The sequence below is a fragment of the Peromyscus californicus genome, unplaced genomic scaffold, assembly GCF_007827085.1.
Source record: "Peromyscus californicus insignis strain IS unplaced genomic scaffold, ASM782708v3 Scaffold_8__1_contigs__length_139910024, whole genome shotgun sequence".
Classification (NCBI taxonomy): domain Eukaryota; kingdom Metazoa; phylum Chordata; class Mammalia; order Rodentia; family Cricetidae; genus Peromyscus; species Peromyscus californicus.
In genome coordinates, this window is record NW_026294606.1 from 115459454 (window position 1) to 115469929 (window position 10476).

Below are 10476 nucleotides of genomic sequence, written 5' to 3' on the forward strand. Positions count from 1 at the left end.
AGCCATCCTGGGGTACTTAGCAAGATACGAAGACCCTATCTCCAAAAAAAAACCACACACACACAAATGAAAAAATGAAAGGAGGGGAGGGTCCGGGGAGGAGCAGGAGAGGAAGCAGGAGTGGAGAGGGTTGGAATAAAAAAAAGCAAAGGGGTCCAGGGATGGGTTCGTGTGGTGCCTGGAGCCCCGGCCCCAGAGGGCTTCTGAGAATCCGCCCGGCATCTCCGAAGTGTCTGTCTGAAGGGCAGAAATTTGGTGCATTATTCAGTCAGCTCTCATTCCGCCTTGGCTAAGGACCGTTCTTTTCGGCATCTGGTCTGAGCTTGTAAGAAGCAGCTGTCTCCCTTCACGGCTTTAGAAAAGTCTGGAAGCAGGAAATGAGAAAGACACCTAAGAAACCATGGAGCCGACGTTTAAAGTCCACCTCAAACTAAGTTGGAAAGACACATCCGGGGGAAGTGGCTCCAGCAGGATTCTAACTTCAAAGGAGGCTCTTGTGGCAGATAATTTGGAGAAACCTTGCTCTGAAGGAGACACAGTACATTTGCTGCTTGCTAGCTGGTGAGTTTTGGCAGCTTTTCTCACTGAACTCTGATTTCTTCATCCATAAAGTAATAATAATGGTAGCTATAATTAAGTGCTCTTCTGAATAATAAATGTGTTAATATATGTGAGGTGCCGAGTGCAAGGAGAAAAACACATTAAGTTGTTATAGTATTGTTAATAAGATAACAATTATAAGAGCAATATCTCATTTGCTTTGCTGGGCTCCCGTTCTGTCCCGCGTTGGTGGACCCCTTTGTGGTCTCGCTCCTACTTTTGTAACTTCTGTTATTCAGACACATGATACTTGTTTTTGTCTTACCATAGGCTGCTTAGCGAGTGTTGACTGTGCTTTAAGACTGCACTCGCCTTAGTCTGTAATTCTGCTTGTTCCTCAGACTATTTAGCATTGTCGTCTGAAGTAAGAGAAACTGGTTATTTATATAAACATCGTACCCAACCAAGCCCTATCCTCACCTGCACGAATCCTTTAGAACTGTAGCATGCCACCCTTGGAAATATGACAAGTAGACCAGAGCTGGCATCTGAAGGAGGCTTGCTACTTTTGAAGTAGTCACCCTGCAAAGTCTTGCATCCCTCTTGGCACCCCCATCCTCATCCTATGCCTGCATCTAGGGAACAATAAAGCCTTGGAATATTAAAGTACTCTGTAGCAGTCTGCAACAAGACAAAACAGAAGTGATTGCCTAACACTAAGGACCTCATCTTATCTCTCTTTTGTGAGCTCCACCCCATATCTAACCTAGGAACCTTGGCTTCCTGAGTATGCAGCATTAGCTACTGTTTTCATCCATTTGTTGAATATTTTAGCACCTGCTCTGAGATGATTGATGTATTAAGTGTTGAGAAAGGACTCAAAGGTGATTAAAGTGTGAGTTATGGTATCAAGATCCCTCTGGTCTGCGAGGAAAGATAATAAATACTAAATGCTCCTAACTGTAACGGTGAGTGATGTGTCTTTGAGAGAAGACAGTGGGATCCTTTAGGGAAGACGCAAGTTCATGTCTGTAGGTCTCTGCAGCATGTGGGAGGTTCCTAATGAGAGCTGCGGGAAGAGGAGGAAATGAAGGACCTAGGAAGCTCAGCTGTCTCAGAGGGAAGAGTACGACATGCTACAAAAGGTTCTTAGATGGCTTTTTGCTCTGGTTTGCATGTCCTTCCTAAAACGGAAATGGAATTTTAGTTTTCATTGTTACACTTTTAAGAGGCAGGATCTCTGAGCGATGACTAACTCAGGAGGGCTCCGCTCTCAATGGTGACTTTGCCGCTGTTACAAAAAGATGAATTGAGCCCCTTTGGTTCCTTGGCTCTTCTGTCTTTCTGCTGTGTAAGGGACATTGTTCCTCCCCTCTGCAAGATAACACATTCAAGGCCACCACCGTCTTAGGAACAGAGAAAAGGCCTTCACCAAACTCCAACCCTGCCAAGGCAATGATCTTAGACTCCCCACCCTCTGGTCTGTGAGAATTAAATTTGTTTTTATAAAACACCCAGTCTGTAATATTCTGTCAGAGCCTCATGAAATAGATGAAGAAAAGTCTTATAGATGAAGGTAAACTAAAAGGTCAGTAGCTGGGGTTGTACCTCACCTGGTAGGTGCTTGCCTAGCATGCATGAAGCCCTAGGTTCCATCTCCAGCACCACATGAACTGGAATTATTCATATACACCTGTGATTCCAACACTCAAAAGACAGAAAAATGAGGGTCAGAAGTTCAAAATTACCCTCAACTCTAAGATCTTGCCTCAAAAAAAAAAAAAAAACACACACTGGGGAGGATTTCAATAGACTGAAATGTGAGTAAATAAATTCTCAGTTCACGGAACAAAGGCAAAGAGGAGCTGTTTATGTGTCGTCTACAACAGCATTGACCACATGATGGGAAGCTAGGACATTCACCAAGGAACAACAGAAGGAGCTGGAGAGAACGTTTTAGGCCATTTAACTGAACCTCATAGATGGTGACCCACTTACGGCCAAGTGCAGTCACCAGGGCACTACTGAAAAACACCTGCACTTTACCATTCACCACAGAAAGGCTAGATTTCACTTGCAATGGAGACCACCTCACCCAGAACAGCTCTTTCTGTAAGTTAGGCCACAAGTTCATAAAGAGCCTATATAGACACTATATATAGTATGTGAACCTGTAGTCTCAAATTGTAATCTATAGAAATAACGTTTTACAAACAGTCTTAATATCTATAGGTGAAGTTTTAACAAGCAACTGATTCAAGTGTTCAACAGTGTTTTTCTCAATGAAACCAGACCTGGAGACCAGCAGAAACGTAAAGGAAAGAGGGCCCCAAGTATAGGAGAGCACATTTGTTCCCAAGGGATGACCTCGTTACCAGGAGCATGAATCTGATATGGAAAAAGATAAAGGAACTAAGCTGGCCATCCTCACCACGGTGTTCGTGGGAAATAGTAGAGAGATGTAATAGAGAGGAAAATCTGTGAAATGGGCAGCAGAATAATTGAAGTGGCAGTGCTGGAGTGGTGGCTTGGAGCAGTGAGGGCAGGGGTTCTCAACCTTCCCAATGCTGCAACCCTTTAATACAGTTCCTCGGGTTGTGATGACCCCCAACTGTAACATCATTTTCATTGCTACTTCATAACTATAATTTTTCTACTGCTATAAATTGTAATGTAAATATCGGCGTTTTCTGATGGCTTTAGGCAACCCTGTGACTAAGAACATAGGCTGAGTTCAGTTCCCAGCAATCACATCGGGTGGTTCACAATCACCTGTAATTCCAGCTCCAAAGGATCCAATGCCCTCTTCTAGACTCCACAGGCAACTGTATTTATACATGCACACATGCACACTAAGACACATAGACACACATAATTTAAAAATAAAAATAAATCTTTAAAAAAGAAGGATTGACATGCCCTAAAGAATGAATAGACTCATATAATCCATGAAAGACATCACTTGGACACTCTAGTAAGACACCAGTATAACACCAGAGGTAACCAAATATAGGTGTTACAGTTCCCTTCCTTTTTAGTAACGGTGAAGCTTAAAATTCTGAAAATTATTCATACCCAAAGAATCCTCCAGAGAAATTAGAAAAAAATCATCTGCCTCCAGCTGGTACTTTGCTCTGTTAATGACATGTATACATGTGAACAAAGGGTTCAGTGCTCCTATTAATTACCTAGAAATGATTAATCTCCTTTTCCAGTAGGGATTTAGGCAATCAAGAGTTAGATCTCTGTGGTGCTTAGTGTTGAAAGTCACCTTGACAGAATCTAGATCCTGGGAGCTGACCCTCTAGGTATGCCTGTGGGGGATTATCTTAATTGTATTCATTGAGGGGCAAAGATCTGCCCACTGTGGGTGGCACTGTTCCCTGGGCGGGGGATCCTGGATTGTAGTGTATAAAATGAAAACTAAACAGCAGAATGAATTCATCCCACCCTGTATCCTGATTTCCTGATTGTTGAGGAGGGGTGACCAGCCGTTCCAAGCTCTTGCTGCCCCAGCTTGCCTGCCATACTGGCTATGCCTTGGAATTTGAGCTGGGCTGAGCGCTTTCTCCCTGGGGTTGCTTTTGCAGTGTGTTTTGTCATAGCGATGGAGAACGTCACTAAGGCAGCCTGATGCTTTCATGCATCATAGTAGAGAAAGATGCCCTCTCCCTCACTGTGCACATGCCCCTCCCATTCCTCTCCAGGCCCCCATTCTGTACACCAGTCCACAGCACTAGGGGGGACAAAAAACATGGAGTCACATTGGGTTTTGCTCATATCCTTGAAGTAGACATGATAGGACCCAAAATTTCTAAGCATACATCATGGTAGATAGTCACTCTTCTCTGTTACCATCAGAATGACTTTCCCTTACCACCTAACACCACACATTTCAACTAAATCAGTCACAGGATCATCAAAACGTTCAAGGCATGTTTTTTTAATGCTATTGGTTTTCCTGTGTGCTGCCTGCAGTTGGAGAATTTTTATTTCAATAGCCTCCAGCCTTGCGATCCGGCTTCCTCCTTATGACCTCTACTCTAAACTGTAATTTGGATTTTCCCGGTTTCACTTCCCTTATAAATATTCCACTAGATCCAAAATTGCTCTTGAGAATTGCCACCATGAAAAGCTTTCTGGAACATTCACTCCAAATTACTTAATGCTAAAGAGAATTTCAATGGAGTAGAATATTCAATAAGATGATTTGGTTTTGTCTGAAAATTACTTACGTGCCATTATGTTCAGCACCTGTAGTGACTCGGATGGAACTGTGAAAGTAGGAACTCAGCTTTTATAAATGGTGTGAACACAGAGGGACAGAACTATTGAGTGACATGCAGTAAGAACAGTCTGTTCGATTATGAGTATGGTGCTTTAAAATCAAATCATACCATTTCATTATAAGACTTCCTGTAGAGCCGCTAGTGTTAATGCCACGGCCTGTCTGTGGCACTCACAGAACACAGGGGGAAAGCCACTTTTCTTGTTGCTATGACAAAGGACTTGACTATAGCAGCCTAAGATGGGAAAGGTCTGTTTTGGCACAGCTCCAGAAGAGGCACTCCACCACGGCAAAGAAGGCATGGCGGCAGGAGCAGGGACAGGTGGTCACATTGTACCCGTGGTCAGGAAGCACAAAGTTAAATGCTTATTGGTTTGCTTTCTCTGTTTTCCTCAGCCTATGACCCCGGCCATGGATGGTGTTGTCCACATTCAAGGTGCGTCCCACCCCAGTTAAACATCACACACATGCCCAGAGTTGTCTTCTAGTGATTCAAATCCGGGCAAACTAACAATGAAGACTGATCATCAAGAAGGGAATGGAGGAAACTAACTATGAACAACAGCCTCATCTTTGGGAATAGGTGTGCCTGTCTTTCCCATGGTCCTGGGGTGGGGGCTGTCTGTAAGTCTGGATACAGTCAATAGGAATTACCCAAACTCAGAATGAGGAGAAGAAAGCAGAATGAAACACCAAAAGCTGAAAGGCAACAGTTTAATAAACATGTAATCCCAGAAAGAGATTCGATTTCCTTTCCTGGAGAAGAGAAAATAAGATAGAAAAATAGTCATAAAATAATACTGTAAACCAGGCAGTGGTGGTGCATGCCTTTAATCCTGGTGCTCGAGAGGTAGAGACAGGTGGATCTCCGTGAGTTCGAGGTATACAGAGTGAGTCCCAGGACAGCCAGGACTACACAGAGAAACCCTGTTTTGAAAATCCAAAATAATAATAATAATAATGGTGCAGGCCGGGCGGTGGTGGCGCACGCCTTTAATCCCAGCACTCGGGAGGCAGAGCCAGGTGGATCTCTGTGAGTTCGAGGCCAGCCTGGGCTACCGAGTGAGTCCCAGGAAAGGCGCAAAGCTACACAGAGAAACCCTGTCTCGAAAAACCAAAAAAAAAAAAAAAAAAAAATAATGGTGCAGAATATTCCAGAATTCATTATAATACCTGTTGTTTGACAAGATAAACATCAAGCAAAGCAAATCTACATACACAGTATACAAATTACTCAAACGAGCACAGAGGAAATACAGTACGGCAGCTGGTAGAAAAAGGCACATCACACAGGCAGGAACACAAATAAGAACTCTGGCAAACTTCCTGACAGGAACCACACAAGCTAGAGGACAGTGATATAACATTTTAAGGGGCTTCTGGGTAGGGGGAGACACCCACCAAATTCTATACTCCAAGAAAAAAATGTTTCAAAATATGAAGGGGAAAGTTTTCTCAGACAAAAACCAAAAGAACTTCATTGCTCACAGACGTGCACTGCAAGACTTTTCAAGGGACATTGTTCAGGCAGAATAAATGTGATACTGACAGAAATCAAATAAATAAAGGTAAATATGTAATTAGGGTTCTGTTTTCACTGTCCAGATGAAAACAGATTGCCTAAAGCAAAAGTAATATTATAAAACAGTATGTGTCAAACTAAAATGCTTGTTGATAAAGGATGGGAGGTGGGATCAGCATAGATCATTTTAAGATTTTTACACATGAAACAATATTATAGTATTTAGCAACATATCTGGGATCTAGGAAGATAGCTCAGTCCATAAAGTAGCTTGTCTTGCAAGTGGAGGACCTGAGCCGTATCCCCAGAACCATGGGAAGCCTCAGAGAAGTATGCATCTATCATCCCAGTGTTCTGGTGGCAAGAAAAGAGAAACTATGAATCCTCACAGGCTAACCAGACTGGAGTGTGCAGCAAACACAGAGACCCCAACAAAGTTTGACACCCCCCCCCCACAACTCAAACATGGAAGCAACAGCCAAAGAGACTTTCAAACCTACACACACATTGCAGTACACATGCATCCCATACACACAAGGTGTGGGGCAATCATACGAAAAGTCTTAACACCAGCTATAAGATAGAGATAGTAATATATGATTTCTTTTTTGTTCTTTATTTTGTTTTGTTTGAGACAGGGTCTCTCTACATAGCCCTGGCTGGCCTTGAACTCACAGAGATCCACCTGCTTCGGCCTCCTGAGGGCTGGAATTAAAGGTGTGAGCCAGCATGCCTGGCTAATAATACAAGATTTAAAAGTAAAACCTATAGTATGCTTTCCATAAGAAACTGACTTTACAAGCCAGGCGTGGTGGTGCATACCTTTAATCCCAGCATTTGGGAGGCAGAGGCAGGAGTATCTCTGTGAGTTCAAGGCCAGCCTGGTCTCCAAAGCGAGTTCCAGGAAAGGCGCAAAGCTACACAGAGAAACCCTGTCTCGAAAAACCAAAAAAAAAAAAAATACAGATTGGGTAAAAGATGTATCTATCACCAGGCACTGTCAATATGCTTCAGAGGTTAAGAGCACTTGCTGTTCTTCCAGAGGACCTGAGTTCAGTTGCCAGCACCCATATTGGACAGTCACAACCACCTGTAACTCCAGATCCAGGCATTCTGATGCCTTCTTCTGGCCTCCACAGATACCTGCATTCCCATACACATGCACACATACCCACAGGTATGACATACACACATGTAATTTTAAATGCACAAATAAATAAATAATCCAGCATGAAGGTGCATACCTATAATCTAGCACTTGGTAGGCTAAGGAAAGAGAATGAGTCTGAAGCCAGTCTGGGCAACAAAGGAAGAGCAGTTTCTAGTAAACCAACAACAGAGACCCAGGTCTTGCTCCTTTTGCCTTGTAAGGGCACCACTGTAAGGTACTGTGGACCAGAAAGCAGCCTTCATCCACTAAACTACCAACGTCCAGAAGCTATAGGGCCTGTGCATCTGAAGTATCCCCAGGAAGCTCATGTTCTCAGTCGAGGTTTTTGGGAGATACATAAATCCTGACGGCTCTGATTTCATAAACTGTTTCATTCATTGATGGATTCCCAACTTAAAAGGCTATTAGAAGTGGCAGAAACTTTGGGAGGTAGGGTCCAGTTGCAAGTGATGGTGGCATGCTCTGGAAGGATACGTTTTGTTCCTAATCCCATATTCTCTTTCTTTCCTCTCCCCACTCCCTCTCCTCCTTTTTCCTCCCCTTTTCTCCCCTTCCCTCTTTTCTCCTTTCCTCTCCTTCATGACTCTATGAAGCATCTCTGCTGTGCCACAGCCACAATGTTCTGCCTCACCACAGATCATCAGCGCCGAGTGACAAGGCAATGAAATTGAAACCATGCTCCAAATAAATCTTTCCCCTCTAAACTGTTTTCCCTAAGTATTTTGTCACAGCAACCAGAAGCTCACACAGTGAGCCAGTCTGTGATAGGTTGTTACAGCCCTCAAAAGACCCCAGTGAAATTAAAGAGACGGGAAAATATTTTAGCAGAGGCTTTATGGAAGAAGGCCCAGTGAGTACATGCAAATCAACGCCATGGTGAGAAACTGCCACACTTCTCTTGGAACATCTAGAGAGGGAAGAAAACGTGATGGTACCAGAGTGGCTGAGAACACGGAGCACCTAAAAGTCTTCTACTGCTAGTGGACATGCAAAATGGCACTGGAATTTTGGCATGAAATTTAGTAGTTTCTTATCAAGTTAGCTGTGTACTCTCAGGTGACAGAACTCCTCCTTAGAGGTGTTTACCCAAACGATACGGAAGCCTGTGATCACACAAAAGCCAAACACACAAATGTTTACACAGCTTCTATCGTCTTGCCCCAAACTGGAAAGAAGCCCAAAAGCCCTCAGCTGGGAAGAGCTAAATATATGAGGTCATTTTAATGTAGTCTTGTACTTTATCTGTGGGACAATCAGTTAAGTTTCATTTCTGAAGGCACTCTCAGCTGTTCAGACAGCTGGAATATGACCTCCACATCTGGAAGGACTATGTCCTGAGAACACTGACTACCCTAGAAAGGTCTGAAGGGAGATTTGATTTGTTGAAAAGACACTGACCACAGGGAGCCATCTCTCTGAGATTTAGTCTAATGCAATTCCAGAGACGATGACGGTCCATGAAGTGGTGGTTCATAGCAAGTCTATCTTGGCCCCTCGTCGCATTTGAAGCATCCCACAAGCCTTGGTATGAAATGAACAGAGAACGTGGCAATAGCCACAGCTATGAAAGTATTCAGGAAGAGAAGTGACAGCCACAAGCCGGGAATGCCGCAGCAAAGTCGGATGCACACGTTGGGGAGGCGATGAGTCAGATTCCTCTCCACTGCTCACTCCCCTGCTGACTGTGGAGCTCGTACTGGGTTCTAATGCTGACTCTGGAGTGGAACTCACTACTCCTCTTCAAAACTTGCTCCAGACAGATTTTCTCATAGTCTTATTGGGAAGGAAGGAAACTAAACGTTTTGTTCTTGTCCTCCTGATGTTTTTCATGTGTGTGCCTAGTCCTTGGAATACAAGGGACTCTAAGAGATGGAGAGGGTAGCTTGGATAACTTAAGCAGGACTTCACAAATGCTACCCAGGTCCTCTCATGCCCAAATCCTGTCAGTGGAATAAAGTAGCTACCAGCTGAGATGTCATAGGCCAGAAACGATGCCAACCAAAATTGACATCAGGCTGAGCATGGTGGCACATGCTCATAATCCCAGAACTCTGAAGGCTAAGGCAGAAGATCACTGGTTCAAGGCCAGCTTAGGCTAACAAACTGAGAACATCTCTGAAAGCCAAAAGAGAGAAGAAAGAAAAGATCACATCTTAGTGAACAAATCAAAATATTCTGAGTGCTTTAAGAGTGGGGCAGCGGAAGTTGACGGACGTTGTTAGAGATCAAGGGAGGGAACCGAAGCAATAGTACAGAGGGAGAAATCATACAGTGGAGGGAAATGAAGGTAGAGGTGATCATTTTCACTGTGTCCGTGTATGAAATTCTCTAGAATAAAATGTTGACAAAGAGACGAGTGGAAGGGGGAGAAAGAAGAGATTATGGGAAGGCGAATACGGTCAAAGCACTTGGAGGAAAACATCTACGAACCCCACTCTTAGTAAAATGAAGAGGCATCACTAGCTAGAGTGTCTGTGATGGCTAATTTTTTTAACTTTCTTTTTTTTTTTTTTTTTTTTGGTTTTTCGAGACAGGGTTTCTCTGTGTAGCTTTGCACCTTTCCTGGATCTCGCTCTGTAGACCAGGCTGGCCTCGAACTCACAAAGATCCGCCTGGCTCTGCCTCCCGAGTGCTGGGATTAAAGGCGTGCGCCACCACCGCCCGGCTTTAACTTTCTTTTTTATTTATTCTTCATTTCTTTCACATCATACATCTCCATCCCATTCATTTCCCTGTCCCTTCATATCTGCCATCTGCCCTTGTAACCTCCCCCCCCAAAAAAATAATAAAATAAAATTTAAGAGGGAAAAAAGAGAAAAAGAAAAATCAACCTCGTTGTAGAAGCTGTAGTATGGAAACCCTTTTATCCATGTAAATATATATATATTTACTTCCAAGTGTTCATTGCAAAGAGTCATTGGTCTGGTTTGAGGCCTCTGGTTTCTACTACACTAT

The 10476-nt window shown here is 43.5% G+C and overlaps 1 long non-coding RNA gene across 1 annotated transcript; it reads left to right on the forward strand.

Moving 5' to 3' along the window:
* Positions 1-292: 292 nt before the first annotated feature.
* On the forward strand, positions 293-9939 carry LOC128104348 (uncharacterized). The gene is made up of 3 exons (XR_008215968.1): positions 293-561; positions 5225-5411; positions 8115-9939. It is a non-coding gene; the product is annotated as an uncharacterized LOC128104348 (long non-coding RNA).
* Positions 9940-10476: the final 537 nt, after the last annotated feature.